Source organism: Aotus nancymaae, unplaced genomic scaffold, assembly GCF_030222135.1.
Source record: "Aotus nancymaae isolate 86718 unplaced genomic scaffold, 86718_ANA_hifiasm-v0.15.2.pri h1tg000036l, whole genome shotgun sequence".
NCBI classification, from domain to species: domain Eukaryota; kingdom Metazoa; phylum Chordata; class Mammalia; order Primates; family Aotidae; genus Aotus; species Aotus nancymaae.
In genome coordinates, this window is record NW_026988450.1 from 76,965,769 (window position 1) to 76,992,126 (window position 26,358).

The following is a 26,358-nucleotide window of genomic DNA, read 5'->3' on the forward strand; positions in this document are numbered from 1 at the left end:
GCAAGAGGCTTAAAGCTCAGAAAAATTATTACACAAGCTACAAGGGTAGTCCGTGGTGCAGCTGAGATTCTAGTGGGTTTTGCAGTGGGTTGGCATATGCACACCTTCTTCCCAAGGCCCAGGGGGCTGAGAAGTTGAAGAAAGAGGCTGACACATCCAGTTTCTTTGAAAGAAACACTTAATAAAGACCTACAAACAAAAACCTGAGGTATAAGATGTTGGATCCCCACCCAGTTACCACTAGACCCAGAGTTTATATACCAAAGGGAATTTGCTTAAGGGCAGAGTTTATGATAAGTAAGTCTTTACAGTAGCATCAAAGTTGTTTTGACTTCAGGGCTGGATTTACAGTAAGCATGTGAAAGTAGAAATTTTAGAGGCATTCTCAGAACTGGAGTTGATCAGAAGTTAACACAGTGGATTAGCATCGAAGATGAAGTTGCTTTAGCCTCCACACAGTGTACAGTCCTTTAATGGGTGCCATATTCCATCGTGGAAAAAAAGGAGGGTTGTTGATGTAGCTGATCTTCAAGGTCTAGCTATGCCTTTTTGAAAGATTAATACTTTTCAGAGAAGGATCTGGGAACCAAAACTGCATCATTTCTTCTCTTCATTTGTGTACTTCACTAAAGCTCTGTCACCCTTCTTTATGCTGACTCTTCACCAATGAAATTTCAAGACAGTTTTCCTGAATAGGATTTTTAAAATCCACAGTGTGCGTACATTATCAAAATCAAGAATTTGGCCTACTGTGTGTGTGTGTGTGTGTGTGTGTGTGTGTGTCTGTGTGTGTGTGTGCATCTGTGTGTGTGTGTGTATGATTATATGTTGATGGTTTTATTCCTCTTGTCTTTGACCTCTTATTTTAGTGAATTTCCAAAGCACAGTAACTAAATTGCTAACCTATCTTGTAATTTGCCTACTACCATTCAGATTTTAGAAGCTGGCTCATTGACTGAGCCCACACAATCAGCAAAAGGCTAGACTATAGCTGTTTCTCCAGTGAAAAAATGGGAAAAGGAAGATTTGTATTTAGCTTTGCAAGTCTCCATTGTAAATCATAATGTCAAGGCAATTTCATGTGTCTAAGCAAAAAGATGACAAAATGACATTTTTGAGCAATTTTTTTCTTTCTTCTGAGCATGCATATGGAGTTTAATTCACTAATATATTTGTCAGAGAATGATTAAAAGCATTGATTAGTTTCCTAGAGAAGATTTTAGGTTTCCATTATAGATTTTTATTAACTTATTCTGTATTAGATATGGGCTAAAAGACCTTTCATGTAATGTCTTTAGAAACACTGGAGTTTTCCAATTTATTTTAGCAGCCATTCTATGTGATAAAACTGGTACATGCATTTATTTGTATAGTGTAATAGTTAAGCCACACGTTTCAGAATGAAGTTGCCTTGGTTTAGTTCTTGACTGTGCCATTTAATGATTATTTTAAAATTAATTAGATTACAAAAACTTTCTAAGCCTCAGTTTTCTCATTTGTGAAATGGAGGTAATAATAATACATGTCTCATAGTGTGTTTGCAATACTTGCATAAAGTAATATACATGTAGTTTTGCTAATAACACTAGATATTATTTCTAATACGCAGAAATTTGCACGCACACACTCAAATAGACAAGCATGAAGGAGTATGCACCAGGAGGATACTTATGAAGTCACTGCTCTATCCAGGACACGTTCAGGAAACCAGACATCAACCAAGGAAAACCTCTGTGTTTCAGTAACTGAAGGTCTAATGAAGATACTGCGTATTGGGCTAGATGAATAAATCATAACGTTTGCCTTCAAAAGTTGGGATTCTAGCAGGAAAGACGGATCACCAAACTCCTGCAACAAAGAGTAGGAGGAGGAGAAAGAGAAGGAAAGGAGGGAGATGGAAAGAAGTAAGGGTCAGGAGAAGGAGGAATAAGACAATGAGTAGGAGGGAGTAAGACGATGGCAGGGAGGACAAGAATCAGCCTGGAGAGTTTGCTTTGTCTTAGGAGGAAGCCTATTTTCTACTTATGTGAAAAGTCATGAATCCAGATCAAAAAGTTGACCAGAGTTGAGTTGAAGAAACCATGATTTTAAAATGATTTAAATAAACTAGAGATAAGTCCAATAATCAAATATTACTCATAACTAAAAAGAAATGATTCTCAACCTATGAAAAACAGGGAGAAAAATCTATAAATTACTAGGTGAAAGAAGCCAATCTAAAAAGGCTGCATGCTGTATGATTCAAAGTACAGTTGGCCCTGGAACAACACAGGGATTGGGGTGCTGACCCCTGCCCAGCTGAAAATCTGAATATAACTTCTGAGTGCCCAAAAAGCTTAACAACTAATAGCCTACTGTTGACCAGAAGCTTTTCTGATAACACAGTAGGTTAACACTATTTAGTATGTTAAATGTGTTATATACTACATTCTTAAGATAAAGCACACTAGAGAAAAGACAATGTTATTAAGAAGATTATAAGGAAGAGAAAATACGTTTACAGCACCATACTGTATTTGTCAATACTGCACATATATGTCATTTGTTTATAAGATGAATCATCTATCTGAAATGGGAAACCTGAGCAGTATAACCCCGATCTACGATCCATATCAAACAATTTGACATTTTCTTGTAATGTCACAACTTTGTTTCTTGGGGGCACTTCCAGCATCATTAGTGGCACTTTGTGTGGGTCCCATGATATTATTCAAAATTTATGATATTGCACTAATTGTTATGAAAAATCCCTGAGATTCATGAGAAATTACCTTTTGCTTTGATCCACAATTTTCTGGGGAGAAGAACTGCTCATAAGGAGATGATTAGCATCACATGGTGTTTTAAACAAATACCTGCAAAATGAGCTCACCACAGTAGCAACAGGAGGTGGCTATGAAATTATTACAGTAGTATAGTAGGTACTACTCTTAATTTTATGCAGTTATGATTTAATATTGCATCTTTACATTTGTTTACATTTCTCTCAACTGCAAGTGGTGCCATGTTTTTCTGTGAGCATTTGTGCACATAAGTTTTGAAAAATTTTAAATTTTTATAACTGAATTTGATAAATTTCCTTGTGATAGAACCAGAAAAACGTAACACCTTTCCCTACCTTCTCAAAATTTTTGGAAATATTGAGAAGGCCCTGGAATTTGCCTCAGAACATTATATTTCAATTCTATGTTAATGGAAAGGCTTGGTATTTTAGAGTTGACCAGGTTTGGCAAATCATTAGAACACAGCTTCACATATGATATGTCATAACAGCTACACGCCCAGGGAGCTGGGTAGTCACAAATGAAGAAGGTTAATCAGATCAGACAATTAGAGAAGACATTCTTAGAGACAAAGGATTTGAATAAGTGTTTGTTTTTTAATTTATTGTTCCAGCTCCATTTCTTGTAAAGACTGTTCTTTTGTCTAACACCCTCTGATACATTTCTGCAATATGTCAGGGGTATACATACATTTAAAAATTGAATCCATTTTTCGTTTCTCCTTCATCTTCCACTAGTTTATTTCTACCTATCCAAAAACTGCACTATCCTAGTTAGTATAATTCTATAAGCCTGGAGGATATCTTTTTAATTTTTATTCAACAGTAACTTTGCTATTATCTTCCAATTATATTGGAGAATAATACACTTTTCCACTTATTTTTTTCACCATTTTTTTTTTTTTTTTTGAAACAGAGTCTTGCTCTGTCACCCAGGCTGGAGTCCACTGGTGTGATCATGGCTCACTGCAGCCTCAATCTCCTGGGCTCAAACGATCCTCCCACTTCAGCCTCCCAAGCAGCTGGGACCACAGGTGAATGCCACCATGCCTGGCTAATTTTTTAAAAAAAATTTTGTAGAGATAGAGTCTTCCTATGTTGCCCAGGCTGGTCTTGAATTCCTAGGCTCAAGTGATCCTCCTGCCTCAGCCTTCCAAAGTTCTGGAATTACAGACATGAGCCGCCATATCCATTTACATTGGTTTTAAACACCATCCAAACAATTACTGCCAGCCACCTACTATGTAGCAGATATTTGGCTGCATAATGCAATAAACAGACAAAACTTCCCATCCTTCTGGACCTTACAAATTAATGTGTGTGGGGAAGAATAGGTACAAACAGTAATAAGAAACAAATTATATTATAAATAATACCAGAAGATAAAAAGGACTATAAAAATTATAGATAAGGCTATGTGAGATCGAGATTGTGTGGAAGAGGGGTTTGAATTCTAAATAGAGTGGTCATAGAAGGCTTCTAATCAGCCTGTCAAATACCTGAGAACATTGCTGATATTTTAATAGAGAAGACTGATGTATCTATATCAGCATAAAATATATTTGAACATCATATCTAATCTAATTTTCACTCTACTAGTGTGTGCTTTTAGGCTTGTAAACTAAGTATTTGAGTTTTTCCTATGAGCGTCTTATGTTTAATTTCTGAATACTTTTAAATGAAATTGTAATTTTTTAAATTTGTTTTTTATTTATTGCTATGTGGATAGATATTTAATTTTTAATTATCAGTCTTCTTAAATTCTTACTAATGATAATAAATGTGTAAATCGAAATAAAAATCTTTATGAAAATCATTTATGCTGGCATAACTTTAAAAATTTAATTCCAATATCATTAATTCACAAATTAATGGTTTCCCTTGCTACCCAGGACCAAAAGTCAGTGGTGAGAGCACACAACCTGGTCTTCTTCCTAAAACCTAACATTATAGGCTGGGCAAGGTGGCTCATGTTTGTAATCCCATCACTTTGGAAGGCCAAGGCTGGAGGATCACTTGAGCCCAGGAGTTCAAGACCAGACTGGCAAATATAGTGAGATCCCATCTCTACAAAAAATATAAAATTATACATACATATTATGTATAAATAATACTACATAAATATATGTATATTTTATATGAAGAGATATATTTACATACCATGCACATATATGTATATGTACACAGATATACATACGTATCTACATAACAATATGTAGAGTTGTTCATAATTGTCTCTGAGAATCTTTTTGTTTCTGTGGGATTGGTAGTAATGCCATCTTTGTCTTTTCTTACTGTATGTATTTGAATCTTCTCTATTCTTTTTCCTTTGTTTCTTTAGCAAGCAGTCTTCTTTAGCCTTTCAAATAACTAACTTGTTTTTGTTGATTCTTTTTTGGATTTTCGGGTCTCGATTTCATTTAATTCCGCTCTGATATTAGTTTTTCCTTTTCTTCTGGTAGCTTTAGGGTTAGTTTGTTTTTGTTTTTTTTCTAATTATATTTGGTGTGATATTAGATTGTCAATTTGCGATCTTTCTAACATTTTGAAGTAGGCATTTAATGTTATATACATTCCTCATATATTACTTTTGCTGCATCCTAGAGATTTTGACATGTTTTGTCTTCGTTTCCCTTGTTTCCTAGAAATTTTTGAAATCTACCTTAATTTTATGGTTTACACAAAAGTGATTCAGGAGGAAGTTGTTTAATTTCTTTGTAATTGTGTGGTTTTGAGAGATTGTCTTGGTATTGATTTCTATTTTTATTCCACTGTGGTCCAAGAGTATCACTGGTATGATTTCAGTTGTTTTGCTTTCATTGAGACTTGCTTTATGGCTGAGCATGTGACGATCTTGGAGCACCTTCTGTGTGCAGGTGAGAACACTGTCTACTCTATGATTGATGGGTAGAATATTTTGGAATGTCTATTAGTTCTAATTGGCCAAGTGTCAAATTTAAATTCAGTTCTTTTTAAGTTTTCTGCCTTCATGATTTCTCTCAGTGGGATGGTGACATGCCCCACTATTATTGCATGGCGAAGTCTTTTTTTAGGTCTAGAAGTACTTGTTTTATTAATCTGAGTGCTCCAATGCTGGGTACATATACATTTTGGATTGTTAAGTCTTTTGTTAAATTGAACACTTTATCATTATGTAATGTCTTTCTTTATCCTTTTCTATCATTGTTAATGTAAAGTTTGTTTTAGCTGATATAGAATAGTGACCCCTGCTCTGATTTTTATTTTTTTTCATGTGCATGATAGATATTTCTCCACCCCTTTACTTTGAGCCTTGCATGTTGTTATGTGTGAGATGGGTCTCGAAGATAGCAGATAGATGAGTTTTTTTTTTTTAATCCAACTTGCAACTCTGTGTACTTTAAGTGGATCATTTAGACAATTTACATTCAATGATAATATTTATATGTGTGGTTTGGCTCTATCCTGAAGGATGAGTGGAAACTTTCTAGGCAAAGAGATTTAGTGGGATTAGGAGGGTATTACAGGTAAAAGAAACAGCATAAGCAAAGACATGATGGCATGAAATAGCTTGGTCTGATAGAAACTGTAATAAAGGCTGGACATAGCAGGCTCATGCCTGTAATCCCAGTACCTTAGGAGGTTGAGGCAGGAGGATCAACCTGAGGTCAGGAGTTCAAGATCAGCCTGACCAACATGGAGCAACCACATCTCTCCTAAAAATACAAAATTAGCTGGGTATGGTGGCACATCCTTGTAATCCCAGCTACTCGGCAGGCTGAGGCAGGAGAATCACTTGAACCCAGGAGGTGAAGGTTGCGGTGAGCCAAGATGGTGCCATTGCACTCCAGCCTTGGCAACAAGAGTGAAATTCCATCAAAAAAAAAAAAAAAAGAAAAGAAATTGTAATAAAGCAGACAAAATGAACATGACTATATTTATTTTTAAAAGCTATACTACACAACCATGGGAGAATCCAGAGAGCCCCATTCACATTCTAATTACCTGCTATTTTTTAGAAAATCCAGACAACTTAATCCTCTGCTTTCCTAAACCTTAGGAAGTGGTAGCTGGGTAAGAGAAGGTGGCATTAGACACAGGTGCTCTCCAAGGAAGAAATATAGGAAATACAAGCAAAAAACATGTAATTACTTCAGTAGTTTTGGAGACTGAGGAATAAGCAGCTAATATCTTGCTATGGTTTGAATGTTTATGTGACCTCCAAAATTCACGTTGGAACTTAACTTCCCATGCAACAGTAGTAAGAGGTGAGCCCTTTAGAAGGTGATTGGGTATTGAGGGCTCTGACTTCATGGAAGGTCTTATTAAAAATGCTGAATAGAACTAGCTAGGGCTCTTTTTGCTCCTCTACTTTCTGCCAGGTGAGGAGAGAGTATTCTAGGTGCCATCTTAGAGTAGAGATTTGTCCTTTACCAGACACTAAACTTGTCAGCATCTTGATTTTGGACTTCCCAGTCTCCAGTAACATGAGAAATAAATTTCTACTCTGAATAAGTTACCCAGTTTGTAGTGTTTTGTTATAGCAGCACAAACGGATTAAGACACAAATCTCTTCAGTGTTTAATTTGGTGGTGGGCACACAGCACTGCTGTGAATGGAACACTGCATTGTGAAAAAGTGCTGGCTTTGAGGTCTCTGTAAGATAACCAGGGATTTGGTTAACTTAACAGGCATTTGAGCATTGGAAGCTCAGGAAGAGGTCTAAGAAAGTAATATAGATTTGGGAAATGAATGACTGATAATAGGTGATTGAGACAATGACAATGGAGAAATTTGCCTAAGATTCTATAACTAACCAATGACAAGGGATGCTAACTAGACTCAGAGTCTTGCAGAATATCTACATGAGACAGCTGAGAAAACTCATAAGAACAATAAGATGACCTCTCTGCGTAGAGTCCTCTTCCTCTAATACTGTGCAACATTTGTACATGCCTCTTCAGTGTTGGTGGCCTGAAATAAATAGATATTTTCGGTCTAAAATAGAACTGAACTTTCACCTATCTTATTTTAGCATCTATAATTCTACTAATACAGCTTGTGTCTATGGGTGTCAGCCATATTCACTGTTGACTCATTTTGAATTTATAGTCAAACTAAAACCCTTGAGTTATGTTCTTATTAACTGTTATAAAGCTATGTTTCTGTAACTTATGCTATTTCAGTACATTTTTGACCTTAAATGTAAGCCTCGTCTGCATTAAATGTTTTATCTTTTGTTCTTGTTTATCTAAACCATCAAGAAAAAAAAATGATGTTATGTTTATTCCTTCAATATAAAAAGTAATCTTTATGATATGCTTATTTCACATTGCATGCCTGTATCAAAACATCTCATGCACTCCATAAATATATACACCTATTATGTACTCAAAAAAAATTTAAAAAACAATATAAGAAGTAATGTAAATAATTAATAAAAAAATCATTCAAAATATTTTAGCTAAAAACTGATTTAAAATGCCAAGTTTCAATTATCTGGGTGATAAAAACATTTGTTATTCTTTAACTTATTCTATAAATATCTTCTAAATGTCTGCTATTTGCCAGGCACTATACTGAGGGCTGGGTATTTAGGAATATAAACATTCTAATATCTTTCCTCATGGAGTATGTTCTCAAGTGGGAAGACAAATTCTAAGCATATAAACCTAAACATGTAATTAATATCATTTAAATGCCATGAAGGGAAATTACGGGTTCCCATGAAAAAAAAATATCAAGGGATCTACTTTGGATAGGTAAGTCAGGGCAGGCTTACTTAGAAATGCAGAAGTGACATTAAGCTGAACCTGGGAGTATGACTCTGTCCTAGCCAAGTGGAGGTGCAGTAGATGGGAGAAGGCAACAAGACAGTTTTGAACAAGTGCAATATCCTGAGTCAGGAGAGTGCTTGTGTCTGAAGACCCAAAAGAAAAGCAATTGGATGTCAGCAAGGGGGTGACCCCAGACATGGCTGGTAAGAAAGGGAGAAACCAGCCCTTCATAGCCTGGTATACCGTGTTAAGGTCTTTCTTTTTTTCTTTGTCTCTTTCTTTCTTTTTTTTTTCTTTCTTTTTTTTTTCTTTTTGATTTTGTAAAATGCAATGGCATGCTATTGTAGGGTTTTCAGGAAAAAAATACATTTTTGTTTGAGAAAGATGATTCTGGGAAATCTATGAGAAAACTATTGCCTCGATTCAGGTGAGTGATGCTAATGGCTTTCAATAGATGGCACGACAGGTAAGAATAATGGCACTACAGGTAGGAAGATTCATGGCGGGCTTTGAAAGGGTATGTTGTGGGAGGTATAAATAAAGATGGCCATGTTTTTGGTCTGTTAGTCTGGGTAAATGGAGGTTTCTTACTATTTACTGGGGTAAGAAAAACAAATGTAACAGATTTAAAAATTAGGTCAGGATTTCTAGTATGGTTATGCTTTGTTTGAAAGTCAGATAGTTATATTAACAATTTCGAATTTAAGAAATCACACTTAGAGCTAGAAATATAAATTTTAGAGGTTTTGGCGTAGAGAAGAACTTTAAAGTCAGTGAATAAAGTTGTGCAGGAAAGGATCTAGATCAAGCACTGGCTTGAGACAGATCTTAGATACTTCAACATTTGGAAATTGTGAAAATAACTCAGTTGGCCAAAGGAATTGAGAAGAAAGAAATTGAAAGAGAGAGGAGACATCTGGAGTACAGTTTCATCGAACACAAAAGAAATGGGTTTCAAGAAGAATATGATTAAATGCTACAAAAAAGTCATCATAAGTACAGCTGCATTATGTGCTTCTGTTATGGGTAGGAGATTCTTGTGGGTAGATAAGACTTTATTTCTTTGAGCACTCTAGACCTTGCCTAGTGTTTTCACTTAATCCATTAATGACACATTTTTGCTAAATCAATTAATGATTAAGATATCAAAAATATGTTTTTATCACAATTTGCAAAATGTTTTTAAATGAACAATGCCATAATCACACAGTGAGGTAATTATTATTAACTTCATTTTCAAAATGAGAAACTAGCCTCCTGGAGAAGTTAAGTTTCTTGCCAAAAAATCAAATATATAGTGTGATAGTATGGCCAGAGTAAGTCTAGTGTTCTATACCAACATCTCTACTCACTGACAATGATGGGTAAATAAGGTCACGTAACCATGTATGCATTGACTTATACTAAGACTTAATATATTACACAAGTTAAGATACATATCTCAGAATTTTTTATATGGTTATGTGTGGTGATACATCACCAAACTTGAAATATGATAGCATATCATATGAATTGGCAAGCAGCTCACAAAGATGGTAGCCACCTTTACTAGAATAGAGGGGGATGTGACCCTAAGTGGTACACCCTAGGTAGTGAGGTGACTGATGGAAAGGAGGGGACTGAGAGTGTGAACCAACAGCTACAATGAGTTGACAGTGCATGGGGTTGTAGTCTAACAGCCATAATGACAAAAGAACTACTCATTGCTCATGTAGACGTTATACAGAACACAGGCTTAATATGCCCTTGATGTGGAAGGAACTTCAGTTGCATATGAAGAATTCTAGCCACATTTACACAGGGGAGACAAGTGCAGCTGCAGTGACATCTTCAGAGAGTGAGTACAATAACCTAAAGTGAGGGAATTAGTCACTCTACCTTCTTTGTTTCACATTGCTGATTTGCTATTAACAACGGTTAACGGATGAAGAGATTGCCAACCCCCCACCCCAAAACTTCCAGTTCCCATTGCATCTGTAAATCCACATTAACCAGTCCAAATTGTGGACATGTTTATGGACAGGCAGGACATCTAAGATTCAAGAAGTTTTGCTTGAGTTCAATGAATTTTATCACAGTTTTGTATCTACAAATTGCTTCTTCTATAATCTTCATTCTCTTTAGTTTTTCCCAGCTGATTTGGGACTGAATGTGTTCACAAAGAACTTCTTCTCCTTCAGACACATATTGAAGAAAGAAAAGATCCTCATGAGGACTATTTATTATTTCCCAGAATTTTGATGCCTATGCAGTTCCAGCAGAAAATCACAAAATGAAATGTAAAAAGTCCCTTTGTGACTCCTAGAACCTACCTTCTTAGAAGATGAATTCTGAAGCTCACTGCATAGAGCATTTCTAAATTCCTGCTTTCAGGGAAAGGATCCTACTGATGTTTTCAGATGAACAGAAATCCTTGAAATAAACGCAGCATGATCTACCCTCTGTGGGCTTCTAATGGCTTCATGGATACAGGCCATGTTTTCTCAGCTATACCTTAAATGCCTTGAACAGTGGGACTGTGTTATGAACCAAAAGGAGCTCAGCCTCTCTTTGAGATATGAAAAGCTCAGGAAATAGCACATAATGTCAAGCTCAGAAAATGTCAGACAGCATTTCCCAACATATGCTAAGTCGTATGAGTGGCTCCTCATAGAAAGGGTTTCACTGACAAAATGTTTGGGATATAAACCAACCATAGGCTCTTCTTGACAAATACAAAATCTCATTCTTGGTTCTAAGAAAATCTTACATTTAAGAAACTAGTTAACTTATTCCATACTTTCCACATTTCTTTGACCACAGGACTTAAGACTTTTGTTTTCTTTTTGTAATAGGACTGCATTCTACCGAACACAGATTTAGCAAAGTACAATCATTTTCTATCTTGGGATAACTTAGTGCAAATCCTGGCTCTGCCATATTTCTAGGGAATTGCCCCAGTCACTTACAATTGAGTGAGCCTATGCAAGTCATTTCAAATGCAGAAGCTCATGAATGTAGTAAGACATGCTTCAAGAATTATTGCAAGGATAAATGAGCTAATATAGATGTGATGCCAATCACAATGACTGGCACACAGTGAGAGCCTACAAACACTAGCTGAATCTGTATCTGAATTTCTGCATTGAAAGAATCAAAATAAGAACAAACAAAGGACACTTCTTATAATGATGAAGACTTTTGTGGCAGGTTTTGTGAAGCACCAAATAGCACGCACTCCAAGACTGAATATCACTATTTACTGTCTAAGTCTTTTCAGCAGGTATCCACTGTAGAAATGCTTAAGCTTAAGTAACTCAGCACGTGTTCTTAAACCCTTTCAGGTTTATTGTAAAGCTAGACTAGTAAGGTAGTCTGAAAGGCAGACCTTTGTGCTCAACTTCTTGAGGAAACACATCTTGGAACTAAAGTGTTAGAAAAGCTATTCAAGTGTTTTCCTGGGGGATGCAAATCACTTTCTGAATATTGAATAGAAATATCATGATATTTGATTACAACATTAATTCTGGTCTGGTCACAACACTGAACATTTATTTTCTGTTATATGCAATAGAAAAGAAACAAAACATTTTGCTAAGAAAGCTCTTGTGGCCTGGTAGACTCAAGTTAAAAAGGAAGTCTGATTTCCGGCTCTCTTTCACTTTTCAAATAAGTGAAGCCATTAATTTTAAAACAGCAAGGGATTGGTTTTCCATTGACTTCTCAACAGAATCTCTTTACACTAGGGAAATCCAAGTCAACCCTGTATTTGAAAATTAGCATACATTTACCAGACTTCCGACCAGAATGGAAATCCCTAACCAATCTTTCAACTGCACAGCACAACTCTGTCTTTGAAAACAGTGAACCAGCTTTCTGGGAAAGGGTTATCTTGTCCCAGACTGAAACTGGAACACATTAGTCACCATTTTACCTTATTAAAATCTAGCAAAACAGTGGGCAAAATAAAATCTCTAACTGGTCCACTTAATTTGAATAAAAATTGTCAGTTAGCATCCTGAGAACATTGTGAATCCGGAGGAAGAGAGAAGCTGGATTCAATGAATGAGAAACACACTCAGTAATGACTTATACCTTCAGGTGTTTCGAATAAAAAGGGGGTGATGTTTTCTCTAGACAGGTCTGCAGCCTGGAGAAGATGACTCAGATTCACAGACTATTTCTCAGCCATGGTTTTTCAAGGCCAAGAGTCTGAAATGTGAGATTTGGTGTAATTGCAATCAACAAAGAGCCATGTTAGACACATGAAATGCATGTGAGCATGAAGCCGAACCAGGTTCTAAAAGAAGGTTTCCTTCACTCATGAAGTTTGCAGCTATTTTGTCATGAAAATATGTCCAACCTATACAATCTAAGCACTTCAAATAGGGGATCATTGAACTGGTTTTAAAGCAAATGGTCTTGACCTGAAACTTCACTGAGAAACCTCATTGCTCAAGTCTTCAATTTAGATAAATTAAAAACTGTGACTGTGAGTCTGAAGAAAGTAAAAGAGAGTGAGGACATTAATATTTATGTAGCACTCTCTTGGTTCCTGGAAAGCACAGTGTTAGTTCATTTCCACACATGCTTTCGTTAGTCCCTATTACGACAGTATGAGGTAGGCATCAGAATTGCCTTTTTATAAAAAGATAGAGAGTGGATAAACAACTTCCTAAAGATTACACAAGGAAAAATTCAAATTTAGGTGTTCTGATTGTGAAATCAGGACTTTTTCTTTCTTGTCCCAGTTATCTCCAACATGTGTTTTCTAAATCAAAAGTTTGGGTGTTATCCAGTAGGATAGCATTGTCGTTCATTTTCTGACATGACCAGCATGTCAGTCTTCATTCTTCTAAGTTAGAGAAAATTATCACAGCTAATAGTATTGAATGACAGAAAATGCGCTAGAAACTTTATATATATCATCTCCTTTAATCTCTAGTAAGTCTAGGTCAAATTCTACTCTATGTTTTACAGAGAAAGTGGGAACACACAGCACACTTTGCTCAATATCACATAGTTTGGAAGTGGCAGGATCATGATTTTAGCCCAAGTAATATGAATCTAGGTCTGTTCCCTCAGTCATTATTCTATGGTTAAATATGGAGGCATACTGTACACATTTGCTTTACAAAAGTATTCTGACCATGTTTATTCTCTTTAGAAATATTCACACCATCAGTGGAATCAATATGTAACTGCATTTTTTGTCCACACAACATACTCTGACTATCTACTTCCCAAATGATGAGACTTGATCCTGGGAATGTAGTCGCTTTGCAATTGAGCATCTCATTCTGGCTGATAGACTGTTATTAAGTTAATGAGCCTAGCAGTCAAAGAGAGTGTTCTGCAATGGACTTACTTATATTTGCAGATCAATTATAAAAAAAAATTCAAATATTGCTCTACAGAATTGCACCTGCTATAAAAGTATAAGGCAATAGACTGCAGTGGGTAGCTTGGATGCATATTTGGATGTACTAGACTTGAACCACAAGTGTGATTGCCTATATAAAGATGAGTAGTGTGCCCTCTTTAGACCCTTCCTTTACAATAGTAAGCTTATACATGACCAACATGGAGGACATTGGCTTTAAAAGTTCATTTTTAAAGAAAGCAATCTCCCATGCACAGTGATGCATTTATCAACACTCTTAAATATTATTGCTAATTGCTAAAAGGGTCTTGTTCAAATATGTCAGTTCAACTCATTTGGAGAATTCATACAGATTTTAGTTGTCCCTTTAGTTGGCTCAGTCTGCATAAGAGCATGGAAGTTCTATTTCTTCTCTGGCAAAGTCCACAGAGAAAATACAGTCATATATGTACACACCAATAGTTAAACTTTAGTGTTAGTCATAAGAAGAGTGATTTTCAGTGTTTTAATAGAAAAGTGATAATATTCCACTCAAAATAAGTATAGCTAATAGAAGTTCTCTCAAATGTTTTTTATAGTTTGATTTAAAATGTTTTATCTTTTATTGGTATAAAAAAGGTTTTTCAATACCCATTACTAAACTGCATTCTAGCCTGGGCAAGAAAGCAATACTCCCATTCTCTCTCTCTCTCTCTCTTTCTTTTTCTTCCTCTTCATTCTTTTTTCTTTCTTTCTTTCTTTCTAAATAAAAATAAATAAATAAATAAATAAAAATGTTTTATCTTTTTAATATCTGGATTTGCCTCCAAAGGAAGCCTATAGCTTTTGCTTTTTTTTTAAAAAAAAAAAAATTATTTTACTTTCTTTTTTAAGTTCTGGGGTCCATGTGCAGGATGTGCAGGTTTGTTGCATATGTAAACGTGTGCCATGGTGGTTTGCTGCACCTATCAACCCATCACCTAGGTATTAAGCCCAGAGTGCATTAGTAGTTTTCCTTAATGCTCTCCCCCAACAGGCCCCAGTGTGTGTCGTTCCCCTCCCTGTGTCCATGTGTTCTCATTGCTCAGCTCCCACTGAGAAGTGAGAACATGAAGTGTTTGGTTTCTGTTCCTGCATTAGTTTGCTTAGGATAATGGGAAGCCTATAGCTTTTCTAGTTTCCTTTTTCTTTTCTTTCTTTCTTTCTCTCTCTTTCTTTTTCCTTTCTTTCTTTCTTTCTTCTTTCTTTCTTTCTTTCTTTCTTTCTTTCTTTCTTTCTTTCTTTCTTTCTTTTTCTTTCTTCCTTTTCTTTCTTTTTTTTTTGAGATGGAGTTTTTTTTTTCTTCCTTTTCTTTTTTTTTCTCTTGTTGCCCAGGCTGGAGTGCAATGGCCCAATCTTGGTTCACTGAAATCCCTGCCTCCCGAGTTCAAGTGATTCTCCTGCCTCAGCCTCCTGATTAGCTATGACTACAGACATGCGCCACCACGCCCAGCTAATTTTGCATTTTTAGTAGCGATAGGGTTTCTTCATGCTGATCAGGCTGATCTCAAACTCCTGACCTCAGGTGATCCATCCACCTTGGCCTCCCAAAGTGCTGGGATTACAGGCATGAGACACCACACACAGCTTTTTTTTTTTTTTTTTTTTTTTTTCCTAAGACAAGTTCTCACTATAGTGCCCAGGTTGGTCTTGAACTCCTAGGTTCAAGAGATCCTCCTTCCTCAGCCTTCCAAAGTGCTGAGATTGTAAATGCAAGCAATGACACCCAGCCCTCCAGCTCATTGTCTTTTTCAAAAGCGTCTCAGTGACTGTTCCTCAAAATGGCCACAGCGTCTTCCGCAGAGATCCCATAGCCCTTGTCTGGGCAGGGCATTTGGAAGCATAGATAGGCATGTGAGGCTAAGTCTGGTCCCTCATCATAAGGTACACAGCTCAGAGAAACTCAAATTTGGGTTTGGAGTGAAGGGAGGCCCAGGAAGGATGGGGAGTTCCTAAATATCTATTCCCAGGGGCCCATCCTAGGGAAAAAAGTAAATACATACTGAGTGTTCTTGCATACTAAGGCAAGTCTTAGGACACAAAACCTGGAAAGATGCCAGGAGCAATGAATGGTCAGTGGCAGGACTGGAGCCATTCAAGTTAGGCCAGTGTATTTTAACAAGACTTGTAGGTAAACCACAGGCTTGTTTACACATTCTTGAATGTAAACACTCCCAAATATTATTGAACAGAAATTAGACAAGATTTTGTGCTGACATAAGCTACTGCATCACAAATCAAACCTATAAATAGCAATTCTCTGTTTTAACCAGAATATCTCCTCCCATATTTTTCATGTTGAGATATTTTGTCCTGATTACCTGCCCTCCACCCAGGAGCTCAACTCTATGGAATATTTCTCTAATCCTTCTCATAATGCCAACACAAAGAGTTAAAAACTGTCAATAAGTTATTAGCTAATATTTATGTGTCATAATAAACACAACACAGAGTGTGGAGGAGTTTTCTTTCTTAAATATCATACTTTATTTTGGTGAACTTTTTATAACTTTTAAAACCCTTTCATAGTGTTCCAAAAACCAAGCAACTATCAATTAACATAATTGGTTTTGTTTTTCAATTACATGTATGTGTTTCAAAAGTAACATCATTTTGGCTGCACTTGGACAGGTCCAAGCCCCAAATAGACAAGAAAGAGTGTTCATCCTAGTCTAACCTGGGTTCTTGCATGCAGAAGTTCTTCATGTCTGGGAACAACATACGGGTTCAGCTTAATAAAGGCCAAAGTTTCCTCAGAAATAGGAAATCCATAGATCACAGCAGAACTCCCTTGCAACTCACATTTTAAGTTCTTCCCCAAAACCTCACACTCTTGTCCAAGAGCTGTAACAATTAAGAAAAATAACTTAGTAGGCTTACATTTTTCTACTGAAATGAAGGAGAGAAGTGATTGTATTTGGCATCAGAAACTTTGGAATCAAGATCCATTCCCCCAATGACGGACACTAAACATGGAAAAGTCCTATCATCTCTAAATCTTCACTTCTTAGTCAATCAAATAGGAGGCAGGAATCCTTTCTCTACCTTGAATGTCTCCTGATATTGCTCCTAGAGCCACCAAAACATTATGAAATACGGTAATTCAGTATATTGCAAAGCACAAAGCAAATGTAATAACTAGGGCTGCCAGGTTTGGCTGAAGAGGGGCTGCAGTCCAACCCGAGGTCGGCTGACAAAGCCAACCACTCTGGCGTGGCACTGCTTTACTTATTTATTTTTGCTATTCACACAAAGAGACTATTTGGATTAACAGAGGCCTGGGTGGTATAAAGGAAACCAGAGCTCTGTGAATATTACATAAATATATTTATAATATCATTCAATTACACCCATCTCAAAGTACAGAGTTTATAACCAGGAAGCCTGGACTCCAGTCCTGGCTTTGCTGGAAATCAACAATTTGAAGTTATTTTCTTAGCTACTTTGAGCTTCTACTTGCTCATATGTAGGATGAAGAGGTTACCTACTCTCCAATCTGGATAATTAAATTAAACGAGTATATTTCTTTAATACTCTAAAAATGTAGACATGCTCATCATTCAATGGATGCTCTAACTGCATCTGATCCAATTATCTCCCTTATTAAAAAATTCCTGGCAATATGTAATTGGTCCCTAAGAACAACAAACTAAATCTTTAAAATCCAGAAAATCCATGTAGTCAGCCACTACACGGTGCAAATGAGGCCAGATGTTCTTTATCCATGGCAAAGGTCCACACCTACACTTTATCTTCTTTCTCCATCACATTTAAGGTCTCCAAATTCCCTTACTCATCTCATTCAAAAATTACTTGATGGTTATTGTGTAAAAGATAATTGATTTAATTATTTTGGCCTAAATCAACAAAACCAAACATCACACGACAGTGCTACCTGCTGGCCTCTCCAAGGGCTGAAGTTTTAAGGCTCTTGATTTAAATTGCACTTGGACTTAAAACAGTGGCTTCATAGAATCGTGAAGAGTGTGGTGAAAAGGAGGCTTGGGGGGCATCCAGTTCAGCTTCCTTGTTTGCAGAAAAGGGGCTGGGGCTCCAAGTAGAGCAGGGACTGGCCCCAGATCACCTCCTCATGAGGGGCAGCATCCGGATAAGAAACCAGGATGTAACTTTAGGTACATTGCCTTTCCAATGACATCATGATTTGGCTTTGCTAGTCATACCTCTAGCCATTCTCCACCCTGCTCTCTAAGCTCTTGGACTTTCCAAATCTTCATCTAGTGGACAAACTAAGAATAACCAGTCCTTCCTCTGGAAGGCCATATATGAGGGCACACAGCTTCATAAACAGATCATGAGCGGGCTTGCCAGAATTTCTCCATTATGCCAAACTTTCCTCCACCTCAAGGCCTTTACGTTGGCTGCTCCCTCTTCCTGGAGCACCCTTTCTCTTTCCATAGATTCCCATAGAAGTCACTTTATCATCCTCCCTTCCTTCCCTCCCTCTTTCTATCCTCCCTCCATCCCTCCTTTCCTCCCTTCCTTCCTTATTTCCTTCCTTCCTTCCCTCCTTTTTTCCTTTCTCTCTCCTTTTCTTTTTTCCTTCCTCTCTTCCTCCCACCCTCTCTTATTCCATCTTTCCTTCACTTTCTTCCTTCCTTCCTTTCTTCCTCCCCTCCCCTCCCTGTTCATCCCCTCTTCTTTTCTCCTCTTTTCTCCCCTTCTCTTCCTTCCTTGTTCAAATGATGCCAGTTTCTAAGAAGCCTGTTTATATTTATGCCAGTTCTGAGAAGCCTAAATATATTTATCACCCTATCTGAAATCTTTGATCCCACCATTATTCTTTTTTTTTTTTTTTTTTTTTGAGATGGAGTTTCGCTCTTGTTACCCAGGCTGGAGTGCAATGGCGCAATCTCGGCTCACCGCAATCTCCACCTCCTGGGTTCAGGCAATTCTCCTGCCTCAGCCTCCTGAGTAGCTGGGATTACAGGCACGCGCCACCGTGCCCAGCTAATTTTTTGTATTTTTAGTAGAGACGGGGTTTCACCATGTTGATCATGATGGTCTGGATCTCTTGACCTCGTGATCCACCCGCCTCGGCCTCCCAAAGTGCTGGGATTACAGACGTGAGCCACCGCGCCCAGCTCCACCATTATTCTTTACATCGTTACTGTGCTTTAATTTCTTCACAGCACTTGTCAGTCTTCATTATTATACTTATGTTATTCATTTTTATTTAATAATTTTCTAATTTTCCCTCTCAGAATTTAAGTATTATGAAAATAGGACCTTGTTTCTTGTATTTATCACTTCATTCTAATTTCCTAGAATAATGTCTGGGATCTAATAGGTGCTCAATACATATTACTGGATGCTCAGATGAATGGATGAGTTTATAAATGAGTTATACTTTTTAGTTTCCAGAGGGTTTTCCTTTTACTCTCTTTTAGCTATGAAGCTTGTTGGTTTGGATGCTTCTAAAAAATTAGATTATCCCAAGTCAGTCCCAGTTTAACATTTTTTAAATGTCAACTCTCCTTTCCTCTATTAACCGTAAATTATTTGTATTCTTTACCATCTCATTGTACAAGGCAGTCCACTATAGGTAGTAATAGAATCTCCCAAGTTTCATCTTAGATAGAACAAAAGATTCAGAAGTCAACATGCTGTTAATACATTTTATTTGATTCAAACTGGTGGGAACCTTAGCTTGTCTTTAGTAAGTATTTCTAGTTGTACATACTTTGTTCATATTGCACTGCTGACAAGCATGCTCTAAAGCCAGAACTGAAGTTTTTCATGTCTGTGGAGGTCTCAGCAAGTGGTGTCATGCTAATTACATTGTCTGCTGTAAGCTCAAAGTATTGATGAATAATAGGTTAAGGATCCCAGTGGAAAAATACTGGCAAGGCTCCTTACCTATTATGACATTTTTATTTAGCTCAGTCTTTATTTTCCAATCTACTTTCTTTAGAATTACTTCATGTAAAGGGTTATTATTCATACTAAGAACATTTTTTTCCCCTGTGGCAGAGAGAGTAGTCTAGAGAGTTCAGTTGATGCAAGGGCAAATTCAGAAGCAATCCAAGTAGACTCTGGCCTCTGTGCAAGCCAAATCCATCAAACAGAGGAGATGAGACAGCAAAATGTACTCTTTCATTAGTTTCTACCCACAAAGAGTGGTTTTTAAGGGGGGAGGGAACACTTGGGTCCTTTATAAAATTGTCTTTTTGTTTCTCAAGGATTTCCTGAAGCCTTGAGGAAAATTTGTTTGCTTTCAGATTAGGTCTTCTCTTGTTTTAATTTGATACAAGTTTCAAAGTAGGTGTTTTTTAAAAATCTTTTTTAGAGACCTCATTGACTTAGGCCTTCACAAGGCTGGACTGCAAGGTCTTCAAAGAGCAAAAAATACACTTAATTGTTATTCAGAGTTTACGTAGCGCCTAAAACAGTTTCCAGCATATAGTAAGGGCTCTCTAAGTGTTTGTAAATGAAAGAATGAATGAATCAATGTGTGATTAAGCAAATAAAGTAAATTAGTAAATATTTTTCCTACCTGAATATTCATAATAAATTAATAATTCTATTTGCATAATTACTTGAAAGTATCTCAGCCCCCTGTCTCAATCTAAGAAAATTCCCGAGTTCCCTATGGATTCCCTTGAGACCTCTGTTGTAATTGCATCATGCTTCACCTTTTATTGCCTGACCTTGGATTTTCCTTACAGGTATGGTTCCCAAATGCAGTTCCCAATAAATATCCCACATGCGAAACGCTCCTGCAGAGTCCGTTTGCAGGAAATCCAACTTAAGGCATCATTCTGAGACTTAGTTTTCTGTTTTTGAAACATAAAAGACTCAATTTACCCTATAAGACTGTTATGAGGATTTAAAGTAAGCTGTAAAAAGAAATGCCATTGTTGGCCTTCAATAGGTATTAATTTCTTTTTCTTTTTCCTCAAAATTGTGTCCACATAGAAAATCCTTTGCTGCCACCAAATAAGTGGTCAGCACATACTTGTAGCATGAGTAAAAAGTGTAAATGTTCCCATGTGTCCTTTTATTAACCTGTAGGGTGATATCATGAATAAAGGTCAAGATGTTCAAAGGCGAGGTCATCTCATGTGGATTCTATAAATGAAACCTTAAAGTTTGCATTTAATATCGTTTGCTTGCAACAAATTTAAGTTTCTCCTTTTCTTAAAAGCAAAGAAAACCTCCAAAATCAAGCCAGGATCTTTTTTCCCCTTAATCAGGGGAAGAGGGGCTTTCTCCTTTTATTGGAAGCTCAGAATTGCCTTTCTCCTTTTATTGGGGGCTCAGAATAGCTTTCACAAACAAAGAAACTAGGTTGCCTGCCCTCGTAGTGATAGTGAAGATTCTTCTAAGAGTCATTTGGTGCCTTTTTTTCACCCACAATCTCAAACCTGACATTTAGGTCTGCCTCCAAAGAAAAGCCACTGGGGTCTAAGATAGAAGCCTAGCCAGCCTTCTCTGTATCTCCAAGCATCTTCTCCTTTATTTTGAGAGAACACTGAACATATTTATTGAGCTTCCATTGCATTGGGCAGCAGTTTTTACAGGCAGCACTTAACCCTGTATGTTCTATATATTTGGATGGACATTAGGCATCAAGGCAAATGTCCATGCCTGAGTTTCCCTCCCTGTAATGTGGAGGTACATACTCTGTGGTGATGGAGAAGTAGAATATTTTGTTTAAATACAGTGTAGCATGTATTCACTCAAATATACATCCCATTTTTAATGAACTCTTGATACCAGGAAAAGAAGAATAAGAACAGTTAGATCTACCATTTGCTGAGAATCTTTCATGTGCCAGGGCTTTGTATTTGGTATTAGTCAGCTGTTGTTGCAGTAATATTGCATAAAAGAAAATAAACCTAAACAAAAGGCTTACGAACAACAAGCATTTGTTCTAGGGGTCACGGAGTTGCATTACCACTTAGCCAATGGAGGCTGAGCTTTGGGAGGGGGTTTTGCTTCAGGCTGTAGGTTTGCTGGGCTTGGCTCCAAGAGGTATGCTCAGTACATACTTGCTTTTTGTATGTTTGTTCGAGGGCCAGCGATGAAGGGGCCAAAGCTACCTGAAACACTCTCCTTCAAGGGAAAACACACTCCCCATACTGTGATTCTACGTTGTTTCCTGCTCTTCTCCATCATAATCTGTCTATAATCGCAGAGCAGGTGTTTGTTTACCAGAGCTTTTGAGGGGCAATAAGTCCATTTACCTGAGCTTCTAAGAAGCAATTCAGTCATCTCAGAATCTAATACTTTAGAAATTTTGTGGCACACAGAAGGAGTTCAATAAGTGTTTTTGAGTTAACAGATGCATAAGTGGATAAAATCTTCATAGATCTGTACTAATACAGTCTAAAAGGGTTGTACTGAAATGATGAATGGTTGGGTTACAATTTGTAATTAGGACAAGCTTGACCTGCCTGGGCAGTCACTGAATCTTTTGAAGTTGACATCATGGAACACAAGTGACAAATAATCCTTTCGTGTCAGCATTGGTGCTGTACACTGGGTAGAATGAAACACTGATCTGACCTTGTGTGTTTTTTTTTGTATTTATTCATGGAAACATGATTAAGTAATTGAGAGATTTCAGCAATCATCCACACATGGTTTTGAGGCCTTCAAAATACTGCATTTGGAATTATTAGAATAAAAGTATTTATTATCTACAACGTGTTAAACAAGAAAATTTCCCAGTAACTCACCCACCTACTCCCTGGAGAGAAGTTCAAAAACAATTTCATGAAAGGAAACAAAAGGCATTTATGACAAGTCGTCACTTCACAGTAGCCGTAGAACTGACTTGTAGAATCTCAGCTTCAGTGGGAGGTGTTTGGAAATAGCCATAGAAGTTATAAAGATACCAGTTTTACTAGGTTCTTCAACTTTTAGAAGTGAATGATGCTGGATATGTCACTTAATTTTTCTGAGTCTCTATTTTCTCATTTGTAAAAGGGACATGATTATACCTAAACACCGGGTGGATTACAAAGATTGAATGAAACAATAGATGTATATTGCTTGGTGGTTTCTTCTACTTTTTGAGGTAACCACATTTTGTCTTTTAATTTCAAGACTGTCTATCGCTGGGGGCAGTAGCTCACACCTGTAATCAAGAGATGAAGACTATCCTGACCAACATGGTGAAACCCCGTCTCTACTAAAAATACAAAAATTAGCTGGGCATGGTGGTGGTGCGTGCCTATATTCCCAGCTACTTGGGAGGCTAAAGCAGAAGAATCACTTGAACCTGGGAGGTGGAGGTTGCAATGAGCTGAGATTGCGTCACTGCACTCCAGCCTGGCAACAGAGTGAGACACCGTCTCCCATAAAAAAAAAAAAAGACTGTATGTGATGTGGAACATCAATAGAACCACCAGTTTCTTCATGTAACTTTTCTTTTGCTATAGAAGCATAATATTATTTTACTATCTATCATTGTCTAAAATCTATCCATATCAGTATGATGTATATTGCACTAAATTTTTTATTAGGTGGTCTGAATCCTAATTCATTTATGGCCACTAGCAATTTCTGTGGCTCAGGCTTTCTCTGTCACCATTTGACTCACAGAACATTAATATTTAAGTTTATTGAAAGTATGAGTCTACAAATTTATATCTATCAATCTACCAGTCACTACCCACTTTCTTATTTATGTGTCCATCCATCTATCTGTCTATCACACTTTTAATGCCTGATATGGCTTGACTGTGTCCCCACTCAAATCTCATCTTGAATTGCAGTTTCCATAATCCCCACCTGTCATGGGAGGAACCCAGTGGGATGTAATTTAATCATGGGGGTGGTTACCCTCATGCTGTTCTCATGATAATGAGTGAGTTCTCATCAGATCTGATGGTGTTATAAGGGGCTCATCTCCCTTTTACAGAGCACTTTTCTTTGCTTGCTTCCACGGGAAGAAGGACATGTCTGCTTCCCCTTCTGCCATGATTGTAAGTTTCCTGAGGCTCCCCCAGCCCTGTGGAACTGTGAGTCAATTAAACCTTTTCCTTTATACATTACCCAGAATCAGGTATGTCTTTATTAGCATTGTGAGAGCAGATTAATACAATACCATTCACAAAATTACCTTGTATAGTAAATGGATCATTCATGTTAACTTGCAGCACTAGATAAACCACTAATATTAACCGAAACATTGCTGAAACTGAGGCAATCAGGATTAAAACTATTATAGTGAATGAGAGAGTCACACACATAGTTATATGCCAGAGTATATTATCTGACTAAATAAAAGTGAATTGCAGCAAAGGTGTCTAAAATATGCTTTAAGCTAACCCCAAATATGAAAATTTACATGAACTAAACAACTAAGTTAGAGGGTTATTGCCTATATTGTATTTAGTCAAAACCAGAGTATTGTAAACCATAAGCTCTTCTGATATATTCAAATGTGATTTACTTTATAAAAATATAATCCACATACAGATTTTTCTCAAGATCATACATATCCCATGTATTAAGCAAAGGTAGTCTTATTTACCATCCGCATTAAATATGAGCAATGTAGATGTCTCTATATTTTCTTCAAATTATAATTTCAGATCTCAGTTATATCTACTCTGAATTCAGCTTCAAAGATAGATTTTTCTCTAGCTTCCTCTTCTATTCCTACTGGTCTTGCCAGTATCTTAGTTCAGACCCTTAGGGTTTCTCTCCCTGGGATTTGCAAAAGCCTCCTACCTGACCTCTCTGCCTTCAAAGGCATCTTTCTTCAGTTTGATTCATAAGCCAAAATGATGATTATTCAATATAAAAGCAACTCTACAAACCTACTCGAAGATTTTCTATTTCCCTTAGGTTAAAGAGAAAACCACTCAGCACAACACACATCACTGTTTCTGCCCCACCTGTCCTCATTTCTCACAACCCAATACACCAACATGGTGGTAAATGGAACTTTTGTACCCTTTCCTAAACTTCCTTATCCCTCTGTGGCTTTCCATAAACTGTTTTTTTTTTTATTCATATAAATATATGGGGTACAAGTATAATTTTGTCACATGCATAAATCGTATAGCGATGACGTCAAGTTTTAGGTTATCGATCAACATCCATCCTACTGATTTAGTAATCTCTCATCACCCACCATCCTTCTACCCCATCACCTTTCCAAATCTCTGATGTATATTACTCTACAGTGTACACATTATTTAGCTCCCACTTATAAGTGAGAATATGCAGCGTTTGACTGTCTATTTCTGAGTTGTTTCACATAAGATAATGGCCTCCAGTTCCATTGATATTATTGCAAAAGACGTGATTTTATTTTCTTATGGCTGAGTACTATTCCATTGTGTATATGTACCATATTTTCTTCATCCAATCATCCATTGATGGGTTGATGAACACTTAGTTTGATTCCATATCTTTGCTATTGTGACTAGTGCTGTGATAAACATAAGCTCTTTGCCCTGTAGAAAATAGGCTTTTTCCTTTAACACAGCTGAATTCTTTTTCATCCATTTGTCAAATGCTTTTTCCTCCAGAAACAACCTCTGATCTCACCATGCACCTACCCTCCTCTTACCAGTCTTTTAAGAGGGTTTCCTTCTTGTTTAATATACTTAATGTGTAACACTGTACTCTAATTATCTGAAAATATGTCAGTCCCCATAGTACACTGTGAATGGCTGAGTGCAAAGATCCAGGAGCCTAATATAGTGCCTGGCCCATATTAGGCATTTATTAAAGTTTGTTAGATGAACAAAGCGAATAAACTTTTAAAAGCAGCAGTCACTTGGTTGTCATGCAAAAAAAATTCAAACGAGAAAGAAAATTACCATACAGGATGATTTGTCTGAGTGCTTTGTTTCCCCATCATATTATGTCAGGGATCAAAGGATAACATTTTTCCCTCTTCAAATTGAAAATAGCTTTGTTTTTACTGCGTTTTTGTTCCTCATATTAAAAAGGAGCTTTCATGTTTGGCTTTAATATGACTTGATTGTCTCTACATTCATATCCCTCGATACCTGGCTTTTCACCATAAGTCAGCAAGATCAAAATCTTCTCCTAATTACCTTCACTACCTGCTGAAATATCTGCTGCTGGGAACATGTCAGTTGCTCCAACAATTATGCTAGTGGTAACGGCGCACATTCTCACGAGGCAGGGTGATGATGCTGGACTTCAAAGGGCCTATGCCAAGTGTTGATGTATATTGCAGTTCAATTAAAGCATAATTAAAGTGGCTTACCATATTCTAACTTCTGTTTGTGTCGAGGATAATCTATTCCATAGTGCATGCCATCACCTCTACAGCAGATCCAAAGCTACAGGGACAGTAGCATAGCCCTAACTCCTTCAGCATTCACCCACATGAAGATGACACTGCGTGGTCGAGGGGGCAAATTTATTTCAGTTACGTGTAATGAGCTGCTGGTTTGCGCCAGGCAAGTTATCCTTGTGTACAATAT